The sequence below is a fragment of the Ornithodoros turicata genome, chromosome 1, assembly GCF_037126465.1.
Source record: "Ornithodoros turicata isolate Travis chromosome 1, ASM3712646v1, whole genome shotgun sequence".
In the NCBI taxonomy this organism is placed as follows: domain Eukaryota; kingdom Metazoa; phylum Arthropoda; class Arachnida; order Ixodida; family Argasidae; genus Ornithodoros; species Ornithodoros turicata.
In genome coordinates this window covers 155,790,527-155,816,026 of record NC_088201.1, presented here as the reverse complement: position 1 = coordinate 155,816,026, position 25,500 = coordinate 155,790,527, and the positions used below count along the sequence as shown (strand labels likewise).

At 46.9% G+C, this 25,500-nt stretch overlaps 1 long non-coding RNA gene across 1 annotated transcript in view; it reads right to left on the bottom strand.

Annotated features, from left to right (window-relative positions):
• Positions 1 to 22,327, bottom strand: part of LOC135371458 (uncharacterized) — a 62,417-nt gene extending 40,090 nt beyond the window's left edge. Inside the window, exon 1 of the long non-coding RNA XR_010415619.1 lies at positions 21,744 to 22,327. This is a non-coding gene — a long non-coding RNA (uncharacterized LOC135371458). The remainder of the gene's footprint in view (positions 1 to 21,743) is intronic.
• Positions 22,328 to 25,500: the final 3,173 nt, after the last annotated feature.

The following is a 25,500-nucleotide window of genomic DNA, read 5'->3' as shown; positions in this document are numbered from 1 at the left end:
TCAAGCGCCACCTGTGGCACGCAAGGGCTCATGGGAACTTAGAGCGCCTTCGGGACGGCCAGAGGCGGAGGTAGAAGAAGAACAACAACATTCCCGGTGAGCGCAGCAGCAGCGTCAGCCGGGGTAAACCATAACCAAAGCAGACGACGGAGCAGTGTCCCTCAAAGTTCCCATGCTGCTTTGCGCCACGCGCTTGGTGGCGCGCGCATCTTTTTAAAATCGTCTATTGAGAGCCCCGTAAGTTCCAGTGGGCCCGTTTTGGCTCCGCGAAAAACACGGACGAGAAAAACGTGAAACCGGCCTAATGATGACTGTCATGAATAGTAGCGAGTTTTAGCTTTATCGGAAACAATCAATAATCAATCAATTAAAACGATGCGATAAAAGCAGCTGCCAAAGCCAAGCTGAGGAACGGGATGTCAGCCACTCTTTAATGAAATTGCTTATCGGTAAAGAATAGTGCGGTGAGGGTATACCGGCAGGTACCCGCGTAAGTTTGTTCTTGGCGGGTACACATTTCTGTTTCATCGCGGGTAGGTGCGGGTAGAGCCGCACTGCCTCCGCGGATTACGCCGGTGTAACCGCAGTACTCGCAGGCGCAAAACCAATCCGGCGGCTTTTGGTGTACAGGTTGGGACAACCGTTTACGGAACACGCGAGCGAGCGACGTACTTTTTCTTCGGTGCGACACCCTAGCGGCCTCCAGAAGCGGGCGAGTTCACTGTTTCGGAGGGGTGGAAGGGTACGCTGCTAGCGGCACACGGCGGTAGCTTCCACTTCCCAGGCACACTCAAGTGACGCAGGAACTACCACAGTGTGTCGCTGACACTCTGGTAGTAGTGTGTGGTAGTGGCAGCGTCACGACTGCAGCCGAGATTGTTTCCCACGATGATTATGGAAATCATTCGAGGTGACCAATGGAAGGCCGCTCCACATTGTCACGCTTCTTCATGGGGAGGGAAGAGGAAGAGTGCTGTTCCTTTTGCATTTCTGTAAAGGTATCTGCGTCTTTCATTCCCCGGGGGAGAAAATTTCCAACTTCTGTGTTCCTTTAGCTCTGGAAGGCGTACGTTCCAAAGTGACATCATGCTTGGGAACTGTTCAAAAGCGGATTTTTGCCAGGAAAACCTATGTAGCAAAATACTTTGCGTTCTCCGCCCTCGGATATCTCGAAAGGCCAAGAAAGGCCTAAGCTTTTGATCAAATGTACAGGAACCCCTTCTAACTCAAGTACTCTAACTCAACTAACTCTAACTCACTCAAGTACTGAAGGAAACCAAACGCAAAAAACTAACAAAAAGCGCAGACACGCAGTCCAACCGCCGGCTGGGCTGTCTGAGGTTTTCCCTGGGTTTTCCGAATACTTTCCAGACGAATGTCGGCACAGTTCACCCTGAAGTCGGCCCAGGACGCATACTAACCTCCCTGACCCCCACTTCTTCCTGCTGTCCTCTCTCCATCTGTCCACACCTGTACGGTGCTCATAGCCACAGTTGATTCGCTGCTCTAACGCGGAATAAAAAAGAAAAACGCACAGAAGCAGAAACAAAAGAAAAATTCAGCACTCCGCATGAGCCTTTAAGGCGCGATCGCACCTCTAGAAAAGCTTCTTACGGCATCTAAAAGTGTTAAAAAAAAGGCTACAACGCGATAGAGTCGAATAAAAACGCAGGCAACCCCCGAAAATGTCACGTTTATGTTTTTCTAGGCATTTATTGGCAAATGCCTAAAATTCCGGGCCCTACACTCTTAGAAATGAACTTCACCGCATAACACGCTACTAGCCAACAATCGCCTCGAATGATGCAGTTTGTTGAAAACAGAAGGCGTACGCCTCCCGTTTTCAACACATCAGGGCAGATAACGATATCATGAGAGATTAGCAACCCTGACTATCACTCTTAAAAATGAACTTCACCGCATAGCACGCTCCTAGCGAACCATCATCTCGAATGACAACGCTCTCTCTTCTGATTTGCTGGAAACTGGAGGCGTACGCCATTTTTGTGACAATTATGAACTGCAGAAGTGTCACAAAAAGGCGTACGCCTTCCACTTTTAAGAAATCGGGAGAAAGAACGAGATCATTCGAGATGATGGTTGGCTGGGAGCGTGCTATGCGGTGAAGGTCATTTTTAAGAGTGTACTCGCATAATAATATTTATCTCGCCCCGTAAAGCAGCGAATTGTCATGAGGAACGCCATAGGTATTTGACTTTGTGTTTCCCCGTTCGTCGCAGCCCATGTGCGTCGTTTAATCAGAGCGCAACACGTTACTTGACAATAGCCACTTGGATACCTGAAGGGGGAGACATCGATAAGGGTTTCACGACAGTGATCCACGCATGCAGTGGTGATACTTAGGAATATCGCTTCCTTCCTATCTGTTCATGAGTATCGGTCCCCGACGCCAATGACTTGTCGAAGTCAAGTGTCTGATCACGGTGGCGCGTCTGCAAGATGAATACCCTTGTCAGACGGCAAATCTAAGGCCGTTAGCGGAAAGGCAGTTACTTCACGTGTTGTCCAACCATCAATTCGAATGACATGGTTCTCTACCATATGATTTGTTGAAAACAGGAGGCGTACGCCTTTTTTTGTGGCATTTTTGAACTGCATAAGTGTAACAAAAAAGATGTACGCCTCCCATTGGAATTTCCTTTTCCTTTGGGGGGGGGGGGGGGTAGCAAGCCTCTTCTATGGCTGTCCTTTCCTTTTCCTTTTTTCCCAACCATTAAAGGTATACCCCCCTGGTATATCACTTTCTGCAAATATTCTAAGCGTTATGAATCTACAAACGGGTATTTCTAATCGCGGAATGAACGATGCCATTGCCTTGACAGTAATATAAAAGGAATGGCAGCCAACAGTTGCGTGGTTGTTGATATATGAGCGAAGGAAATCGCAATAATCCTCTACAGGAGAAACGTCATCAAGACGTTGCTAGACAGACTGAAACCGAAACAAATCGGAAAGGGAGGGCTGTGTTCCACGAACGGGCACTTGTTCGCTGCCTCCTATTGAAAGAAAAGTAGGACCGATGGTCGCGTCCCTTTGAGAGACCATTGTAATCCCCTCAAGACCGTGGCTTTCAGGCGCGACATTGTTCGCCCTCTAGCTTCGAGCGTAGTTCAACTCTACCAAATTGGTGGCGCTGTCGAGCACTATGACGTCATTTGTTTACAAACAGAGAGACGTCTATTTGTACTTGCCTTCTCTCTTTCTGGAAAAGCGCCACCGTGCCGAGCGGCTTGACATTGGTCACCTCACATGATTTGTCCAATCCTCGTGGGAGACCGTTAGAGGAAACGAATGGCAGGCCGCTCTGAATGATCACGTTTTTGAGAAGGAAAGAGGAAGGAAAGTGCAAATTGCGGTTTCGTTTTAAAACAGTGATCCTCTATAAAGATGATCGGGAAAGCGCGTGTTGTATATTTGCGGATTTGGCCAGTACACCTACACTCTAAACATCGAACGGTAGACAGTCCAGTCCGCAGAGTGCACTCTTCAGACAGTCCAGGGCACACAGTTCAGACAGTTCAGTTCAGTCACACTTACTCACTCACTCACTCACTCACGCACGCTCGCTCGCACGCACGTACGTACGTACGTAGTCAGCCACAGTTTAGACAGTTCAGACAGTCACTCCCACACACACAGTCACACAGTCACAGTTTAGACAGTCCAGGAGGTATTGCCATATCTTTCGGGGTCGTTAGGGAGCGTGGGGGAGGGTGGGATTGAACAGTGATTCATAAGCGATGAAGCTATAGCCAGCATTGGGTGTCGAGCAACTAGTATTGTACGAACAACTTGTGCGTCAAGTGCTGAAAGTAGGCAAAGTAGTCTTGTGAATGATATGATATCATTACAGATAGGCGTCTGTTCTTTCTTGTAGTGCCAATCAATTGTGCATTCGTCTACATCCCATTATTTTCCTTCCATTAGCATGGGAGGACTTTGAGGGGAAAACCCGTTTGCGTCCAGAGCCGCGGAGAATACCTTCATATGATTGACAGAAGCGAAAGGGCACAGACAAGCTGCTGCGTCCTGAGGACTGGAACCGGAGCATTCTTTTCTTCCGTATCTCCGGTAAGGCAGCCCTCATACCTTGATATATCAGTCTCCGACCTAATTAAAATTATTGCATACACCTACAAGGTACAAATAGAAAAATATCGCAGCACGACATTTGTCTGGTTTGGTTCCCGCAGTCACAGAGCAAATACTCGATAAAACAATCGCTGTGTACTGTCTGGATATCGCATGACAAAAGACCTGCATGTTGTGCTATCTTTTCCAGAAAAAGAGTATGACAACGATAACATTCACGCCGTAGCATACTCTTCAGTAGATTGATTTGATTTGTAAAAAGGGCAAAAGAAAGGAATTATGAAGAGGTTTGCCCCACTGTGCAGCTAGCTTGGGCTAGCCACTCCAGCATGCATAGAGTGACGGGATTTGCTTCCAGGCTTGTACAAGTATATAAATTGACCTCTACCCAAAAAAACATCGTCATGACGTTGGTGGACAGACTGAAACCGAAACAAATAGGCAGGGGAGGGTTGGGTTCCATGAATGAGCACCTGTTCGCTGCCACCTACTGAAAGAAAAGTAGGATCGAAGGTCGCGTCCCTTTCAGAGACCATCGTAATCCCCTCAAGACCGTGGCTTTCGGGCGCGACCTCGTTCGCCTCTAGCTTCGAGTGTAGTTCAACTCTACCAAATTGGTGGCGCTGTCGAACACTATGACATCATTTGTTTACAAACACCAGGTCTGTTGCACCAGGACCCTGAGGATGGACCAGGACACAACCTACCGATAGATGGCTGGCCAGTCAAATGCACCTCGCAGCACTTCACGACTTGCCATGAGTCACTCGCAACTGAGCAGAATGTGCTTAGTGTCCTTGTGCACAGTACATAAGGTGCAGTGTAGTGAGGAGGCTGTCCCCATTATAGGAACACGTTACCAAGGACAACGTTCTGCCGGAAGCCCCGAGGTAATGATTCGGGTACACTCTTAAAATTGAACTTCACCGCATAGCACGCTCCTAGCCAACCATAATCTCGAATGATATCGCTATCTGCCCTGATTTGTTGAAAACGATAGGCGTACGTCTTTTTTGTGACAATTATGAACAGCATAAGTGTCACAAAAAAGGCGTACGCCTGGAAGAAATAGCAACGAAAAACAAATGGAATGGTTAAAAGCATCAACATAGTGAAATTGGACAGCCTTTCGGACGGAGTCCGTCCGTCAATTCGACGATCACCTCTCCGTAACGGGAGAGGCGTGTGGCCTTCCCTCCGAGACTGTATTGGCATAGCTCCTTCGTGCGCGACACCGCCGATAGGGGCAATGGCTGGGGCGGGGGGGATATACAAGGGGAATGGCGCAGATTTTACGCAACCGTGTCCCAAATAGTACATTGGAAGAACTATACGGAAACGGTATGATAAAGGAAGCTTATCATTTAAATGGAAGCTTTGTGATGTGATGTCACCCGCTTCAAAGGACCAGGGCGATTGCCTTATCATGGCTTATCATGTTTCCGAAACTGTTATCCTGAATCACCTTCCGAGAACTGAAACTTGGTAGTGGTATACATAAGAATCTCCAGTAAAAATAAACAATCCCCCGCCACAACTTCCGGTGCCACGAAGACTTCCGGTCCTTCCGCGACTATAAGGAGGCTCGGAACTAGTCTATATCTTTCGCTTCCCTGGTTTTTTGAGACCGGGAGGCGTACGCCTTTTTGTGGCACTTTCAATTGCCACAGAAAGGCGTATAAAGGCTCTCTCTCCTCCAATCGGAAGCGATAACTGTATCAATCGTCACAGTGGTTGGCGCAGAGCGCGTTTGCTGCGATTCTGGACGTCGTTTTGGCACCAAAGCGGAAGCGGTGAAAACGGCATGTATTGGAATTGTGGTTGTCTGTATTTTGTGAGTGAAAAACTGAAGGCAGGACACATGATTATTTGTCACCTTCTGAACGCTGGAAGGAAACATGACGCAAAACCAACCGTTCTCAGGCTACTCTAAGAGGTGCGTGGTTCGATCCTCATCGCTGTATGGCTTTTTCGCCATATTTCAATCTTGCTGTAGGGAAGTATTTTCTAAAGGGCGCACGGAATACCTTGATTCACTATACAGGGTGATTCACAAACCATGTCATTTGGGTTTTATAAGAAAACGATAGAGCGGAAAAATATGCTGTCAACGGCTCCCGTGCGGCAATTAAGTTTGCCATCTTAAAAAAATACTTTAGTCTAATTTCAATTGCAATAAATTGAAATTTCCGAACATAACTCTGAAATTTGCCTAGTCAACATAGCGTTTTTGTTACAGAATCCGGAAGCCCGTGGCGAACTTAGTCGACTAGAGCGGAAGTCGAAATCTCTAATGCTACAACGAGTGAAAAAAAAAAAAAAGTGAAAAACTGCTTTTCTTGACGCGCTTATTTCAACGGCGCACGAAATCGGCGGCAAAGATGCGATGTGAGGAGGACATGCCCCTGTCCAGATGATAGACAGAACACTGCGAAAAACAAGAGGAAAGGGAAAGGAAGAGACATCGCGATAATAATCTGAGGCAACATGAATTCCCATTGGTACAGGGCAAGGACATGTCCTCCTCTCATCACATCTTTGCGGCCGATTTCGTGCGCCCTTGAAATACGTGCGTCAGAAAAAGCCGATTCCCAAGCAGCACAATGTACTGTAAGTCGAGTGCAATAGGGGTGGACGGGTAGGTGTAAGGCCTTGAACACGCTCTTGCAACTAAAGAACATGGATAAGACACGTACCGTCCACCCCTATTGCACTCGACTTTGAGTACATTGTGCTGCCTGGGTTTTCACGTTTTTCTTTTGCACTCGTTGTAGCATTAGAGATTTCGGCTTCCTGTGTATTTGACTAAGTTCTCCACGGGCTTCCTGATTCTGTCAAAAAAAGAAAAAAAAACGTACGTTGACTAGGCAAATTTCAGAGTTCAATTCAGAAATTTCAATTTGTTGCAATTGAAATTCGACAAAAGTATTTTTTGAAGATGACAAACTTAATTGCCGCACGGGAGGTTGACCGCATATTTTTCCGTTCTACCGTTTTCTTATAAACCCCAAATGACATAGTTCGTGAATCACCCCGTGGGTGGGTACAGAATATCGTATTCCTTTCCCGCGCTGGAGCCGGACGTTCGGTGTCCGTGATTGGGCCGATCGTGTCACGTGGTTTCTCCTTCCAAGAACTCGACGTCCATGTTGTGTCACTTCCACGCAAAACCTGTTTCCTGGGCTGAGAGCTGGCTCGACTGCGCGTTGTTCTCCACCGGAGAAGGGGGAGAGATGCGTCCCATTGCTAGGCAACGCAGACCACGCTAGACTGGCGTGCTCGTGCTCGCCGGCGTGGCTCAGTGTCACTACTCTGCTCCCTATTTAGTGACTCTAGGAACACCAAGGCCCATTAAAGGGGCACTAAAATGCAAACACAAGTTCACTTCAAATCTCGTTCCACGCTATGTTAATTTCGTACTTGTTATCATAATTCAAAACTTTGATTCCGTTACGAAGCTACAATCAAAAATATGCGGGACTCTTTCTTGTTTCGGCGCTAAGCAGTGGAACGTCGTTTGAGCTTGCGCATCGGTGTTTTAGTCCATGCTGCGCGTGCGCGCGCGTGCCACGCCATGGAGCAGTCCCGGCGAAAAACGTAGTGCGCGTCGCAAAGCCGATTGGCGTCGCTGTCCGAAGGACGTGAGAATAAATGTTGTCAGTAGAACATAAGGTAAGCGCGTGCTTGTCCTGCTGTCTTCATGTGGATTCCATTCGTTGTCGCCGAAGACGACTCTGTTTTCATTGCGTTTTTTTTTTGCGTTTTTCTGTCTGGGGTTTTTCCTGGGTTTTCGTCAGACGCTTTCAGACATATGTCGGCACAGTTCCCTTAGAAGTCGGCCCAGGACGCACATTCCCCCAGGGCGTCAGTCGTGACGTTGTCCACATACGTGAGGCCGACAACGGCAAGCCCTATCACCACCACCACCACCACCACCCCCATTGCGTTTTTCTTCTAAACCGTAGAGCTGTGTGAACTAATTTTGCTTTTATCATACTAATTGAAACACGGACTTTCATTTGAGAGCAAGTTTTTTTTGTATTTTAGTGCCCCTTTAAGAACTAAAATCTACCAGCTAAAGAGATTTTCACGAAAATATAACAATCCATCGCTCCTTTTGCGATTTTATAAATGAATGGGGAATCCCACAGATGTTCAAGCGTGTCACCGCCTTGATTTACGGATATGGTCTGCTTATTGTGGGGGCGTTTCATATGTGATCTTGCGTCTTGGGCCGACTTCGCAGAGAACCGTACTCACGTTTGTCGTGGCACGTCCGAGGAAATACCCAGGGAAGGCACCCAGACTTCGCAGCCAGTACAGGGACCTTTATCCCGGGTAACTCCCTAGTCTCGGAGTGGAAGGCGACAATACGTAGAAAGTTTTAGTACGCAAAGACGATAGCGTACGTAACGGATGGCGTTGGTTGTTCTACGCACTGCGCAATGCTCTCTTTGGCCGCGTACCCACATGCGGAGATGCGAACGCGGCGCGGTAAATCCTTGCCGCTGGGCGGGAAAAGCCTTCTCCGCTTTCCGTTTTTTGGCGATCGCGCAGTGCACGATTTTTAGCAGCATCCGCACATGCTCGGCCAATCAGGAAGTAAACGGAAGTTGCGTGCGTTCTTGTTTTCTTCCGGCCTCCCGCACGGAGAGCATTGACGGCGTCGCTGACTGGAAGGTATGTCGCAGTGATGCTCACGTTTTTCAACCGTCGAATTTATGAAGGAAATAAAATGTCATTGCTGATCATAGAGCGTTGCATTAAGATAAACTTGCTTTTCGCTTTTCATGTAAAGCTCACATGTAAAGACGGAAACATTCACTACAAACAATAGCTCGACTTCGCTGTCGTTCGCCATTTTGTCGGACACGGTCTCAGGAGCTCTCGCTGTGGAGAGTCGCGGGCGGAGGAGGTATAGCTGGGGCGGCATGCAAACGCGCGGCAAGCGGTTGCGTTACATCTCTACCGCATGAGCGTACGCGGCCTTTCTGTTATGGGCGTGCACAGAACCATCAACGCTATCCCTTACGTACGCAAATGTGATAGCGTACGATGTACTAAGACTCTCTATTCTCAGCCGCTAAGCTACTGGCGCTACGAAGATGAAAGATGAAAGTCCCTGAAAAGGTTAGCCAGTTGTAGGGATCGAACTCACATCTTCTGGATTACCGGTCGAGGGCTCTACCAATTGAGCTAAGCTAACACGCCTCTCCAGCGACTTTCGGGGTGCGTCAGGCTTCGAACGTTGAGGCTTTGTTTGTATCTGTCCCTTCTATGTTGTTTCAGCCTCAGAACATCAGATTCTCTCTTGTTCTACTGGCGCTAGTTTAACCTTTTCACTTCATGTGCCGCACGAGGGAGATAAGGTGCACGTGTCATAGATAGCGTAGACGGACTTACTTCAGGTGAATACACTGCGACGCCTCGCAACCGCTACCGGAATGATGCGAGATAATGATAATCAGGCACTTGACATCCAAACCATGTTTCGCGGCCTGATTTTGGCAGCAGAGCTCACGCGCGCGTGATCTTGCATCGAGTTTGTCCGCGGTGTTACCGATTCGTAGGGTTCCGTGCTTTCGTTTTTTTTGTTTCTGGGCCGATTCGGCGTATGTTTTTCGATGTTTATTGATTTTCACGAAATCGGCGTTTTTCGATGTTTTTCCTGGTGTGCACATAGTTTACCCGACAGTTATCGGCGAATAGAAATCGCAATGTGATATTTCCGCACGGCGCTCATTCAACATTTCGTTGTTCGCTGCGGTGGCGTTTTTACGGCTAACGAAAACGTAAACGGACATTTTTCACAACCATCGCATTTCGCTATGGTTTTCTGATCTGCATCAACAACTTGCCGGGCATGTGCAGCAATGTACCTATGTTACGTCTTGGAATATCCCTCTGTATCCGGTGTTTTTCGGTTAAAACCGAAAACGGGGAACCCTATCTATTCGTTGTCTTGGACGTATCTTTGTATCAAGCATCGGTGGATCGCTGTCCTCCTCTCTCACGTGTTCCAAAGTTTAAAATAAATTTAACGAAATACATACAAGTTTATGTAAGTCTTCAATAATATAATTCATAATCCTTTTCTTTCATTTTCGAACATAAACATCATAATCCGTTTCATTGATACTCAGTTTTTGTATGACTATAAATAGGAGACTTTACAATCCTTTTCCTCAAGCGTATACGAAGAGGGGAGTCAAGTCCTGTAGATCACATAAACAAAATACAGAAACCGACACTGACACCTTCAGTGTCGGTTTCTGTAATCCTTTTCCTCCTGAAATTTCTAAAGGACACAGTCCTTCATTACACTCCTGTATGGAACATGGACTCATATATTGCGCTATTTATACTTCTGCGCACTCTCATTATCGGCCGAGGTGGGCATCATGCCATACCAAGGACTTTTGATGCTGTGTCATTATTCGTCCAGCGCCGCGAAGCAACTGTGGCTATAGTGTGGACAGACGGAGCGAGGACAGCAGGAACGAGTGGGATACGGGAAACGTCTGGAAAACCCGCAGGTAAACCCAGGGAAAACCTCAGACAGCACATTTGTTGGCGATATTGGAACCGGCGGCACCTTCCAGTATCCCCGCCATTTAAGGCGGTCATCCTAACCAATATACGCCACACGAACTGATCCATCACCTAATAATTTCGCCTAACTACAAATGGCAAATTTCCTCATTCATCGACGCCACGTGTATTTGTTGTCGTTGTTGTTGATGTCGTAAACTGCGTGTAGCACATAAATATTGACAACTCGTAGTTGCGTCAATTCGCTAAATCCAAAGTTATTAAAAATCTTAGAAAATACATATTGCATAAATATTGCATATTATGCAATATGCAATACTCCATATTGCATATTAAAAAAAGACGTACTGCATAAATGCCCATATCTTTATGCTCATTTCAGGCAACCATGATAATAAACTATACTTTTTTACCCTAAAATAATAATAATAGTTCCGATAAGATTTTTTGAATAATAAAAATTATTCAAAATAGAGCCGCAAGAATCGCTGTTCGTGGTTATTCTAGGTCAACGAGTGTGACTATATTAAAAAAGAGACTAGAACTACCACAACTACACCTACAAAGGAAGATAGACAGGCACTGTTTTTTCTTTAAATTTCTCCGGGGAAATAATAGCCCAAGGTATCACTCCTTTGTAACATTTTATCAGACACGACATGTTGCACAACTCCAACTTCCCAGGGCGACCACTAACCGTTTTCGCTTTCCTCCAGTGTTGTCTGTTATTTCAGACTGGAATGCTCTTCCCCAACAAATTGAACTCCAAACTGACATAGTCTCTTTCCGTAAACAATGTGAGTTGCGCATTCAGTAACCGAGGCTGTTTTGCAAGTGAATACATATACAGGGTGTCCACCGTAACTATAGAAGTAATTTTTAAAAATAGAAAAATCATGTTTCTCCAGTTTTAACCAATGGCGATGTACTCTACGCCTAAAGGCCCACCTTAAGAGGGCACAGGCAAGGTTCTGTGTCGAAGCATTAATTAACCTTCGTTAATTGACTTTAATTATCAACGATAGAAGATTGACCAAATGAGAACACCGAATCCTCTGGGGTCGCTGGTAACATTACCGTTTTCAGATCAAAGTTCGAGACAGTTATAGCGCGAGAAAAGGGCCTGGAAATAAGGTGCTCTGGTGGTCATTTTTCGACGCTCAAGTACTAGCGCTCCCGTTTTCGATTCCTTTGTATGCGGGGGAGGGAAAACACTATCGCAGGGGGACAGATTGCATGGGGGCAGATTGGTGCGACAGCTTTTTCCCACCCCCGCATACACAGGAAATGAAAACGGGAGCGCTAGTACTTGAGCGTCGAAAAAAGACCACCAGAGCACCTTATTTCCAGGCCCTTTCCTCGCGCTATAACTGCCTCAATTTTTGTTCTGAAAACGGTAATGTTACCAGCGACCCCAGAGGATTCGGTGTTCTCATTTGGTCAATCTTCTACCGTTGATAATTAAAGTCAATTAACGAAGGTTAATTAATGCTTCGACACAGAACCTTGCCTGAGCCATCTTAAGGTGGGCCTTTAGGTGCAGAGTACATTGCCATTGGTTAAAACTGGGAAAAAGTCATTTTTCTATTTTTAAAAATTTATTCTATAGTTACGGTGTATACCCCGTATACCTTATTTGTGCTTGTGTGTTTGTACACGCGAATTTGTGCGACTACCACTTTTTTTTTATTATATTCCCTCTAATGTAATGCCCCATGGAGGGGTGCTTAAGGTAATAAAAGATGAAAATAAACGCACCGTAGTCGTTAGTCTTGAGTGCTTATAGAGGAACATATTACCACCCAAAAATGTCTTTCCCTTGGTTATTTTGTCAGGCCATTGCTCTCTCACTTTTGATATGTATAACTCCCCCTGTAATAGTCCCTACTGGGACTGATAGTATTGAACATAAATAAATAAACGACAGCGCGGTGGTCAAGTGGTCGATGCTTGGTCTTCTTCTGGTCCCACTTGAGATGTCTCGTGAACAGTAATGTGTGCGTACAAGCGTAAGAAATTTCCCATTATCACTATCTGAGCCCAAGGTGTGATACACGATTTGCTGTTCGGCTTCGTGTGCCCCCCCACCCACCCCCCCGCTTATAAGTGTTACCTTTTCTCAAGCTGGTCGCATATCCTGTCAGGCGACGCAAAGTTTGAAAGAATAAAAAAAAATCGGGAAAAAATCTAGTTGCTTCCCGTTCGTTCCCTCGTGGCTAGAAAACTGTCCGAAAAAATATTCGAAAAATCCAATTTTTGACCTACACCAATTAAAAGCTGTGCCACTTCTTATTTATATCGCGAACGCTCGTACTCTAGTAAATCTTAGTCATTTACGATGAAATGTAAGAAAAAAGAAAGAAAATAAAATCGTATATTTATTATGCAATTAAAAAGACCCGGAAATTTTGAATCTTGAAATTTCTGCCTGGTCCTTTTCTGGCGTCGTATTGCACCCCCAAGCAGCACAACATCGCGGCCCCATATGGGTCCAATATTGAGTCAGGATGTTGTGCTGCTTGGGCCAGTACTGAAGCAATATGTGCATTACGATAGGAGTTTTTTTGTATTAGCGCCGCGAAGCAACTGTGACTATCAGCGGAGTACAGACGCGGACAGATGGAGAGAGGACAGCAGGAAGGAGTGGGAGACAAAGGGAGGGGGTTAGTGTGCGTCCTGGGCCGACTTCGGGGGTAACTGTGCGCCATTCGTCAGGAAAGTCTTTGGAAAACCCCAGGGAAACTTAAGACAGCGCGGCTGCTGGTAGGATTCGAACGCACCACCTCACAGTCTTCAGCACGAAGCTAGCAGGTGATGAATGACGAAATCTACGTAGACCTTCGAAACCTGATAATGAGGATCGTATAGAAACAAAAATGCCGGTCAAATTTTGCCAGTTTTTTTTTTCTCCTAAGCTCATCACGAAATTCTGGAAACGTAGTTTTATTCGCGATGTATTAATTTTCGCGAATCGCATTTGGGAAGTTATTCGCGAGTATTTATTTTCGCGATTCCATGCCTGCTTCCTTTCGCGGGATCAATGTCAAGGTGTTTTCGCGAGTACAGTTTTTCGCGATTTTTTAGCGGTCGGGAAATTCGCGAAAATTAATACGCCGCGAATAAAAATACGTTTACAGCATGTAGCGCAGACAATCGGCGGAAGTTTTGTCTTCTTATCCACACGCGTTTCCGTTGTCCTATTTTATGTGTATCAAAGCAGGACAAGTGCCAAGAGCTCTGAGGCCGTGACCTTGTGTGTTAAAAGGAAGCAACGAGGTTCCTGCTGCTATCTCTTGGCCTGATACAAACTAAACGACCCAATACAAGAACGATGATAGCAGACCCCAAGTTGCGCTCAGTGGACGGTGTCATATTTCGGTCACTCACAACCAGCGGGCTTAATCGCTTCATCGGCGTTACGGTCGTTACGAGCTAACGAGTAGCGGGCAAAATTCAAAAAGGCGGGCACGTGACACATGGTGCGTGACGTATACCACACCCTGCACGTATCGTGCGAAGAGCGCCCTGCACGTGTTTTATCACGTGCCCTTCTCGACTTGTACCCCGCCCCTCGTTAGCTTGTAACGGACGCAAGCGATTAAGAAACCAAAAAGAGGCCATTACTGTTTACTTCGCAGAAATAGCTACGTTCAGGGTTGTTTGGACTTAATCCACATGGATTTTATCCAGTGGATTTTTTAATTTTATCCATAGAATTTAATCCGGATTTTTTAGAGTTTTTGTTCAGATGCGATGTGAAAGACAATCTTAATTCAACGACACACGGAAAACTGCCGCTTTATTTTATTGTAGTGTTGGCTGTTTACAAAAGCCCAGGTACGCGCCACATTAACATCTAACCTTTTTTGAACTTCGTAACTTTTTTAACTTTTCAGATTTAAGTTTAGTTTCCTTCTACTTCTGCCCATTGAGGGAGAGGCTTTCTTCTGCTTCCCGGAGGCATTGCAACTAAAGTACAACAGGTAATTCAGGCGTGTAGCGTCTACACCATTCACCAACGCGTGCATGGGACTCCACCTTTTGGAAAACAATGGAAACTCATTCACTGTTACTGGGACAGGCAATTCCATAAACCGAAACTATGAGAGGTCACCCGAAATCAAGAAGAACAGCAAAACACATTTGTTTTTACTCTGTGTCACCCCATTTCTAGGCTTGTCTATATTCTCGAAAAATATCCAAAAATATCCGGGTTTTATCCAAAAAAGTCCACTGGAGAGGATGTTTTTAAAAATATCCGTATTTTTTTTCAACCCTGGCTACATTACACGCTACCAGAAAAGCAGCACGACGAGATCCCTCTAGGTAGCGAGTAACTCTCACATTACAATACTATTCCATGGAGTCTCATAAAAGAACCTCACGGCTTAGGAGATCAGAAGTTCATATAAGGGATCTAGGTACGAGAAAAAAAAAAAACAGGTTTATTTTCCAACGATTTTTATTTTATTTTTTCATTCCACGTTAGCGCCGCGAAGCAACTGTGTCTATGAGCGGCGTACAGATGTGGACAGTTTCTTTTTTCGTTTCTATCGTTTTAAGAAAGGACAACATTGTACAGATAATATTTTTAAAATTTTATTTTATATTAAATTTTATAAAATTTATTTTTTTTTTAATTTCGCGAAGTAAGTGTGGCTATGAGCAGCGTACAGACGTAGACAAAATGGATGGTAGGACAGCAGGAAGGAATGGGGAACAGGGGGGTTATTATGCGTCCTGGGCCGACTGCAAGGGGAGCTCTGCCGATATTCGTGTGGAAAGTCTTCGAAAAACCCAGGGAAAACCTCAGACAGCACAGCCGGTGGTAGGATTCGAACCCGTCACCTCCCAGTCCACAGCGCGACTGGAGGCGATGGTGAAGGCAGGAGAAATATTGTCATAATGTCACACGTCACAAATATTATTATTATTACATTACGTTACGTTATTACAACGTAATGATTAAAAAAATCACGCTCTGCTTACTAAAAGAGAAAAAGCGAACGAAACATTTTGTATATTCAAACTCAAACTGAAGAACGAAACATCTTAAGAACTTGGCAGCAGAAAGCGTAACCCGAGACGAGGAACACAAGGAACGAGAAACGACACCGACAACCTCAGGAAGCTCTTGGGAAGTGTCACTCTTCCTATTGTGATATATGCCAGCTCAGCTGCGTCGTATATCACTTTTACAGTCTTAAGAACTTGTCTCTCTGTGGAAATCAACGCCCCCTCACTCACTCCATAAGCTAAATCTTCGTCAGAAGGTGGATCCAAAAATGTGGCAAATGTTCAAAGTCTTTATGAAGACACTGTTTTTTTTTATAGGTACATAGAGGCTCACATCAAGGTACGCACTCTCGAGAAGTACGGGTTTTAGTGGGGATAGTAGGCCGGATTGTCGTTGTTTGAATAGACCTCTTCCTGCTTGTAAACAAATGACGTCATAGTGTTCGACAGCGCCACCAATTTGGTAGAGTCGAACTACGCTCAGGCGAACAAGGTCGCACCCGAGAGCCACGGTCTTGAGGGGATTAGGGACGCGACCTTCAGTCATACTTTTCATTCAATGAGAGGCAGCGAACAAGTGCCCATTCGTTAAACCCAGCCCTTCCGATTTCGGTTTCAGTTTGTCTACCAACGTCATGATGACGTTTCTCGGGTAGAGGTCTATTGGTGGAAAAAAAAATGAAAAGACAAGTAGAAATTGAAAGTCTGGCTAAGATGAATTCTGCCCCTACCAGACTCAACCGCCCTTGCAACTCCAAGAAAGGGTATAGATACGTTGGTAGTAGCGATGATCCTGTAAGCAGCAAAGCTACCCTGCGCTGGCCGTCCCCATGATCATTTCCCGAGCTGTTTCAAGTGCAACGGAGACACAATGACGCACGTGGATCAATAAGAAGATCTGCAGAAATGAAAAACCGAAAAGAAGAGAGAAGTAATATCTGTTGTGGATATTAAACCAGATAATGCTTTATTATTACACGAACTCCCCGTTGGCGTTATCACGAAAATATTGGCGCATTATGGGCTTGCCAATATGGGCAGCCAATATGGGCAGCGCCTATTTGTCCAATATGGAGCCTGGTTGCAGTTCCCATATTGGTCCCATATTGGCAGCCCATATTGGAGCAATATTGGTAATCTTGGCAGCCCATATGGGTCCAATATTGGACTAATATTGGCGCGCTGCGTGGGACAGCAAGATGTGGAGAGCAGAAGAAGGAAGTCTATAACATACGACACGCCCTGGACACGATCTGTCCAGGGCCTGTCCTCATAGCAGAACTCACAGTGATGTTTGCAAGTGCCGAAGAAGTGGCGTCTCTCTCCTGCAGGATCTCAAAAGCCCAGCACCTTTACGTTATCAACAGTGCTATTACGCAGACGTTCGTGCCGCATGGGCAGCGTCACACTGTAGCACGGACGAGATGAGATGGGATTAATGTCGAATGATGTACATGAAGATAAAGGGCAGCCAGGGTTGATATTGGGATTGGTATGAAAGTAGGAGAGTAAAAAAATGCTTCGTGTAAAGCCCGTTTCCCGAAGGAAGTGCGTTAGCCAACGACAAAACAACAACTTTATTGCGAGATGATGAACGGGGAGCTTCATCGGGCAAAACTCTACCCCATTGCTGGTGGTGATGTGGGGAATGAAATAATGAGACCCTTCACAATAAAGATCGAAGTCCTATGCAGGGGCGGATCTAGAGTGGGGGGGGTCCAGATGTCCTGACCCCCTCCCAATTTCTGTCGTCACATAGTGTTTAATTGTGCCTTGATCGCGTGCATAGCATGCTGTCCATGGCTGGACCCCCTCCTCCGAAAAATTCTGGATCGTCCGCCGCTGGTTCTATGGTGTCCGTCCGAAAAATTCAAAAGATCTTTGAGGGCAGGGCGTTGGTGAGCTGGATTTGGCTAGGCACCAAGCAATTTTGAGAGAGAGGAGGGAGAGGGCAAGAGTTCAGCTGATTAAGAGACACGGAGAGTGCGGTTCGGGAAGGGGGGAATTTAATGGCAGAAAGAAAAATAAAATATAAAAAGAGAAAGGTCAGCGATGCAGCACGCCGGCTTGCTATTCCCTAGACAAAAAAAGAAAGAAAGAAATGAAACATAAAAAAGACATAAATTAATAAATAAAAAGAAGAAAAAAAAAAGGGAAAAGAAACCCGGCTCACAGGGAGCCCAGCCAGGAGGCCCGTATCACGCAAAAAGCGGAGCACCGCTTTTGTGACACTCCACTGGCTAGCTCGCTGCGCGGGGCCAAGGAGTGTTGCGAGGGAAACGTCCGTCCGTCCGTCCGTGCACCGAAGCTCCGAGAGGTGTTGCCAGAGCACGGCCCGATGATGACGGTGACGCTGACAGTGGAGGAACTGATGGGAGATATCGTCTTCTACGGGGCAGCAGGGAAGGTTTGAGCGGGCTCGGGAAGGTTGGTAGAGTGGGCAATGAAGAAGAATGTGCTCGAGATCCTCTAGAGCACCGCACAGTGACAATATCTGGGAGAGTCAATTGTCTGAAGCCGTAACGCCACTGAGCTGTGAAAATCACATCGAGCCGCATTCGATGAATTAAATGCAGCATCGAGTTAATTAGGCAACGAGTTTTTGGGTATCTTGCGGCAAAAGAGCCCCTGCTAGTGGTTTACCCAGAATTTCGTCCTTGGGGTAGGGGTGGTTGGGCTTCGCAAGAGGGTGTCTTTACATGGTTTTGACGAAATTTTGCGCAATCTCACAAAATTTTAGGGGTCTCCTGCAGATCTGGGGGGGGGGGGCTGTTAGGGGATGTTGGGGGGTCTGGATATATCCCTGGCCTATGCTATGTAGAATCTTCTCCAGCGTGCCATTTCAGAAGTACGCGAGGTCCTTCGCTTCGCCCTCACCTCGTTGCATGCACGATAATCTCTTTAGATGTGTTCAATAGTTTCCGTTTTGTCACAGTGTCTGCAGCTTAAGTTGTCCGAAAAGCCAATATTATATATAGGTGAAAGGTGGTCAGGACACTCACATCCCTATTTCCCCCCCCCCCTTTATCACGTCACCATCACCATCTTGGTGAGTGCAAATCCTATTCGAGCCTTGCGGGGCGTGGTCTACATGTTCAATCTGAGGGGAGGCTTTTCTTTGGGAAGGTGTAGACGACGGTTTTTACGTAATTTCTCTTATTGCAGGTGTCGCTTGAATTCCAAACCTGGAGGAGCTTTGACAAATCGCTGACCACATGCTCCTGAGTAGTGAGCTCCGTTCAGAGTCACTAATGGCGAATACAGGTGGCCATTTTGTGCCAACTTTTTTTGCCACATCCCGCCTGTTCTCGCCAGTTTTGCCAGATCTCGCATGTTCTCGTGGCGCCTTCCGAGCACCAGGAAGTTTCCAGCTAGCACTTTTTCTCGCCTGGCCTCCAGACGATCGGGCAGGGGGTCGCCCAAGTATATCCGGTGTCGTCACATCCCCGACGCGAGGGTGGCGAGGGCCCTCATTGGCCCGCACGTCTAAGTTCACGTGGGTTAGCAGACGACGGAACACGAAGACGGGCGACCGCGATGCCGCTAGCGTGATATAAGCGTCTAAAACCGCAAGATTCCTGACACTCATGTTTGGGTGGCAACGGTCACGTGATCCACAGTATGTGTTCATAGGTATCACTGGTGTTCTTAACCCAAGGACTGCAGTTCTCTTCAGTTGATAGATGTGACTCATTACATCCTGCACGCATTTTACTGATGCGAGATTACTGAGAAAGAAATGATTATTTTCTTACGTGTCGTACTTTGCCAGATATAAACCCTTGAAGGAACGTGGGTATCAAGCTCTGACGTCAGAGAGGTGAGAGCCACCACTGCGGCTCAATAGAGCTTTCCCTGTTTGTAAACAAATTACGTCATAGTGTTCGACAGCTCCACCAATTTGGTAATGTTGGAACTACGCTCGAAGCTAGGGGCGAAAAGGTGGCGCCCGAAAGCCACGGTATTGAGGGCATTACGATGGTCCCTGAAAGGGACGCGACCTTCGGTCCTACTTTTCTTTCAATAGGAGGCAGCGAACAAGTGCCCATTCGTGGAACCCAGCCCTCCTCTTCCGATTTGTTTCGGTTTCAGTCTGTCTACCAACGTTATGATGACGTTTCTCGGGTAGAGGTCTATTCCCATTGGTAGTCGTATAAGCATGTCAGAACCGGATAGGATTCTGTATTCGCGATACCGGCTTTCTACGCGGCGATTACCTCTTTGCTCTGAAACTGGGGCCGCGTTCGTATTCTCATGCGCCACAGTTCAACACCATCTAGATAGAAAAAGCCTGCTTACTCCTCGACGTCACGTAACAACTAAGAGTAAGCCAATCAGGATCATGTATTCAACGGCAGTAGCCAATCACGAACGTGCTTTCAGCAGTCGTAGCTATGAAGACGAACCACCGTCGTCTGCGAGTAGTAATTGAATGTATCCGCGTACTAAATGGGAAATCTTCGAAATAAAGCGCATAACGGTCCCATATCTTCATAAGGAGTCATTTTCTGGAATGCGTGTTGCCCTTTTTGTCTACAGATTCAGGTCTACAGGTTCCAAGTTAGGTACGATCATTTGCGAGCTCTTGAATTTGCAGAACGGCGACACGCAGTAACAGACGCATTCTGACTTCGTATGTCCACGTAGCCAAGGAGGGAGAGAAGGCAATAAGCAGGCCTTTTGTATCTAGGTGGCGTTGCACAGTTGCGTTCTTTTGCGAATAGGCGAGTTCAGAAGGTCCCAGAGTGCTTAGCGCCGCTTTGAACTGTGGGAGCTTACTAATACGAATGAAACGGGTGGCCTCCAAACTGTTCCGATTTCTCCCCTACCGGTCCATTGTCCACGACGTGTCAAGGTCAGCGAAAGCGAAATGTGAAGGCTTATTCTTCGTTGCCCCACTCAGCAAGCGCCCAGGATGCAAAGCGTGCGCAAAGAGCACTAGGATTTTCTGAAGTCGTCTATTGGGGTGGCCATTCCGTGGCACCTTTTCTTTCTCTTTTTTTCCAGACCCAGAGCAGTCATGTTCGCTTGGTCAAAGCGGAACAATCCAGCATGTTTCCGAGCACACGGAATTTGCCAACTAGCACTTTTTTTTTTCGCCCGATCTCAAAACGACCGAGCAGCGGGTTGCCCAACTATATCCGGTGTCGTCACATCCGCACTGCAAGGATGGAGAGGGCTCTGATTGGCCGGCTCGTCGTTCACGTGGTTTAGCAGACGACGGAACCCGAAGGCGGGCGACCGCGGTGCCTCTAGCGCACAGGGGTGACACAAACCCGCCATCGCTGTAACTACCATCAAGCGGGTGGTTTTCGCAAAACCACCATTTTGTCCTGGTCACACATAATGGGACACGTCATTTTGAGGTCACATATGACTTTGTTTACATATCGTTTTAGCGCCTACCGACATATTATGATAGGCATCAAGCCAATAAATGAACCTATTTTGCCAGCGTATACAGTGGTTCTTCCGTGACGTGGTAGCTCATTTCTCTTCAGTTTAAGTAAATGGCATCGGCTCAGTGTGTCATAATGGTAGGTAGTCATCGCATCTTTGGAAGTGGTCAACAGTACGAGGCCCCATCTACCAAACTGGGCGTTTGATGCGAGGTGAAAAAAATTACCAAGGTCGAAAGACGCCCGAAACGGTGTACAGAAACAGTAAACGCTTTGTTTACAAACGACTTTGCAGGCGATCACGGGCGCGGCCATCTTTAAGGTCACGTGCGCGTTAACGTTTACTATGACGTGCGACCAGGACCTGTCCAGAATGCATTGCGTTTGCCCAGCACGCTTTCGTCTATGGAGCAATACATTGGAGTCCACCCCTGTGCCCTAGCGTAATGCTCTAGTGACTAAAACCGCTAGATTCCTGGCACTCATGTTCAGGTGGCCACGGTCACGTGATCCAGCTCGCCCGCCCACCTTTCAGTTTTCAAGCGTGGCCGTGTTGCAACGAAATCACCACCCAAATTCACCATTTCTGTGCGCCAGAGCAGTCTGGGCCGTGCCCGCCAAAGCTTTGTAACAAGCTTGCGTTACAACAATTTTCGAACTTACATTTGTAGCAGCCCCACGTGCAATTCTTCGGCGCATCACCCATTTTCAGTTTGCAGGCGATATGCAGAAGAGGGTGTCGTCTGCTTTGGAATTATCTTTTGATGGGCGCCACACCAAGCGCGTAGAAGCAGAAAGCACGCATCGCAACAGACTTCGTGAGGCGCTTTTTCGTTGACGACTTCGGAATTTTCGGACGAGTCTTAAGAATATGACAGTGCGTACGGTGTGCGACGTCACGCCTCATACTATTCGAAGGTGCCCTCAGGGTGCAAGTTCACATTCATGCTAATTCTCGTCTCTACGTAAGTCTTGTATAACTTTGGAACAAGTGTCGCAACTCCGCTAAATTAGATCTGGAAGTTCCATTCACTGAGAAGTGACAGTTTGTAGAAAAGCAGTAATAATCTGGTCCCAGAGTTCGCCGGAAACCTACCCAAGCAGCAAAATGTACTGAAAGTCGAGTGAAATAGGGGTCGACGGGTAGGTGTAGTGCCTTGAACAGACTCGTGAAACTAAAGAACATTGATAAGACACATACCGTCCACCCCTATTGCACTCGACTTTTAGTACATTGTGCTGCTTGGGTAGCGACTCTGGAACGAAGGACCGACGTAGCTTATCGTCAACTTACCTCGCCGTGCGTGGTGCGCTCAGACAGATAAAAGATATGGGGTCCGGAATCAGAGCTGGAAGGGTGCCCGACAGGTCGAGGTCGTGAGATAGAGTTATACGCACGCGGCCGTCCACCTGATTATGACGCTCTTAAACGGGACCCACGTCGTCCGCCTTATAACCCGCACACTTTGTGTTGTAAAAGGCTGGTTGCGTGTTACTGCCGAAACAGAGCGAGCCGTTACCTGTACCGTGTGTTTACGCAGGCGAATTTCGCTAGAATGCTCCAGCGGAAGATACGAAAAACGTCATATCTCTCTGCTGACACGTGAGTGCAAGTGCTCAACGTCTTCACGTGCACTGCTAACCGTGGGGTATATCCTGCGAAAGAGCCCCCAAGATATTCCGTAGCAGACGACAGGAAAAGACGCTGGCGGTGTCATCTGCCAAGTGTCGTCTGCTAGGTGCGCAATACGCCACTCCCGATATTCCGGCACCGTGTGAATGCTCAACATAACACGGGGCGGAAATTCGGCTCCGTGATCAGTTTTTTTTCTTTTTTTTGCTTTTTCTTCGACCAGAATCTTCCTTGAGGATGCCGCTCTTGTGAATACACGATTAAAGTTTTCTGTTTCTGTTAAACATCACGGCACCAAAGTGCAAAAACTCCTCCTCGCGCAATGAAAGGTGTCGTTACCTTGACAGGAATACAAAAGGAACGGGCGATTCCATTCATTGCGTAGTTCATTATTCCTGCGCGAACGATATCGCAATAGACGATTTCGGAAATTGCATGAATGGCCCACCAGAGAGCGCAGTGTTGCGAAAGCCCCGCTGCACCTTGGGATTTAGTTTTCATGAGTCAGAGAGAAGAAGAAGAGCGCAAACGGTTTCGCTTTTCTCTCTCATTCACCTCCCACACCTTCGAGCAACAGGCAGACGAGCACGAATGTACACCATTTCCCACGACGTATCGCGTGATGCGCGTGACTTCGGCGACGGAGAGCCCCCGTGCGGAGCACAAGGGCAATATCTGAAATCGCTTATTTGTGCTTTTCCTCTTTCTCTCCTTCTCTGTCCTTCTTGGTCGCCTCAAACGATTCGTCCAATCATAGCGAGAGGTCGTTTGAGGGAACCAATGGGAGGACGATCCGCATTTTTGCGCTGCTTGAGAAGGAGAAGAGGGAGAGCGAGGGTGCAAGCTGACGGTTTCGTTCGCGTATGAATGAGGAACGACCAGAGGCATGACCGAGCGGCTTTAGGCGTCCCGCCCGTTGGTGGCAGCCACTGTCGTACTCAAGAGCGGGAGGTGGTGGGTTCGAATCCTACCACCGGCTGTGCTGTCCGAAGACTTTCTAGACGAATGTCGGCACAGTTCCCCCTCAAGTCGGCCCAGAACACATACTATCCCCCCCTGTCCCCCACTCATTCCTGCTGTCCTCTCTCCATCTGTCCACGTGTGGGAGTCACTCATGGGCACAGTTGCTTTGCGGCATTAAAAAAAACATGGATGGAGATAGAGATAGAAAGGTTAGTATGGCATCCTGGGTCGACTTCAGAGGGACTGTTGCTACAATTTCGAAAGATGCACAGAGGACATGCTAGAGGGAGCGAGAAAGAGAGGGGTTTAGTACGCGTGCAGGACCGACTTCATGGGTACGACAACATGGACAGATGCACAGAGCACATGCTGGAAAGAGTGAGCGACAGAGAGGGTTAGTATGCGTCCTGGGCCGACTTCAAGAGCAGCTGTCTCCAATGTGTGCGGGAAACACCAGGGAAAATCTCACAGACGGTGGTAGGGTTTGAACCAACCACCTGATATTGTTCGACATGACCATGGAGCTAGTATCGACGAGCAAACGCTGTATCCACTCATGAACCCCCTCCCCCTCCTTATTTATTTATTTATTTTCTTTCTTTTTATTTGTTAGGGAATAGCAAGCCGGCGTGCTGCATGGCTGACCTTTCCCTTTCATCTGTCCTTGTATTTTTTTTTTGCCAGTAAATCGCCCCCATGCCCCTCCCACACACTCATGAACGTGAGCGTGAACATAAAAACATGAACGACCTCTGTTGGAAATATCGGCTGGTCCCGATCCTGAGGATCTTGCGTGGACCTGCTATCAACTTCTCGCCGAAATGACTCGTGTCTGCATGGACCTGGACATATTGAATCAACAACTTTATTTTAGGATGAGGAATGGGGAGTTTCATCGCCAGGGGTGATACTCTACCCCATTGCTGGTGGTGATGTGGGGAATGAAATAATGAGCCCCTTCACAATCGAAGTCCTATGGAGTCGACATATTGAATCGATCCTGAGAAACGACACGCTAAATTGCCATCTATCAGGGTGCTTTCGTGGCCAATCTGCTTTGCTTTGTCACTGGACAGCTACTGCGCGGCGTTGGAAAGAAAACAAAATTTTAACATAAACATAATTAACATAATTAAACATAATTTCAATCGCTAATAGATTACATCTTTTGAGACCAGTCCAAAGATTCCGCTTATGTTAAATAAACCAAAGCGGTCTTCACAGTAACCGAATAATATCAGCAACGAGCAACTGTCACTGCTTCTGTTCAACGTACAACACTTTATGGGGCTACAAAACGCAGCAGCCCAGAATAGAAGTTTATCGCGGTGCTTCTCTTTCCGGGAGATTTATTCATGAGGGTAGATCTTTTCCAGATTACCATACTCCAAAAGAATTATACGTCAAAATTACTTTGCGTTACTTTTGCTGCGCTGTTTTCATATCGAAGGCGGTAAAGATGTCAAGGAACCGATTGAAAGAAAGTAATCACAAGAACGCTGACCGTCGCGTTGTGTTCACGTTCGTGTAAGTTTGGATCAAGACATAGTCCACAAGAGGCATGAGGAAACCTCCGCGAGCACATGATTTTTTTTTTCTGGGTCTGGTAAGATAAAGAGAGCTTCGTGCAGTGCGCAGTACCACCACGCTATTCTTTGCGTACGCAAATACGGTAGCGTATGGTACAATAAAACTAATATTCTCTATTACCGTAATTTCACGCGTATTAGCCGTGGCTTCTGCGCGATTTTTTTTTTCTCACGGGCGCTCTGCGGCTTATCCACCGGTGCGGCTTATATGATGACTATTTTTCCCTTGTATTTT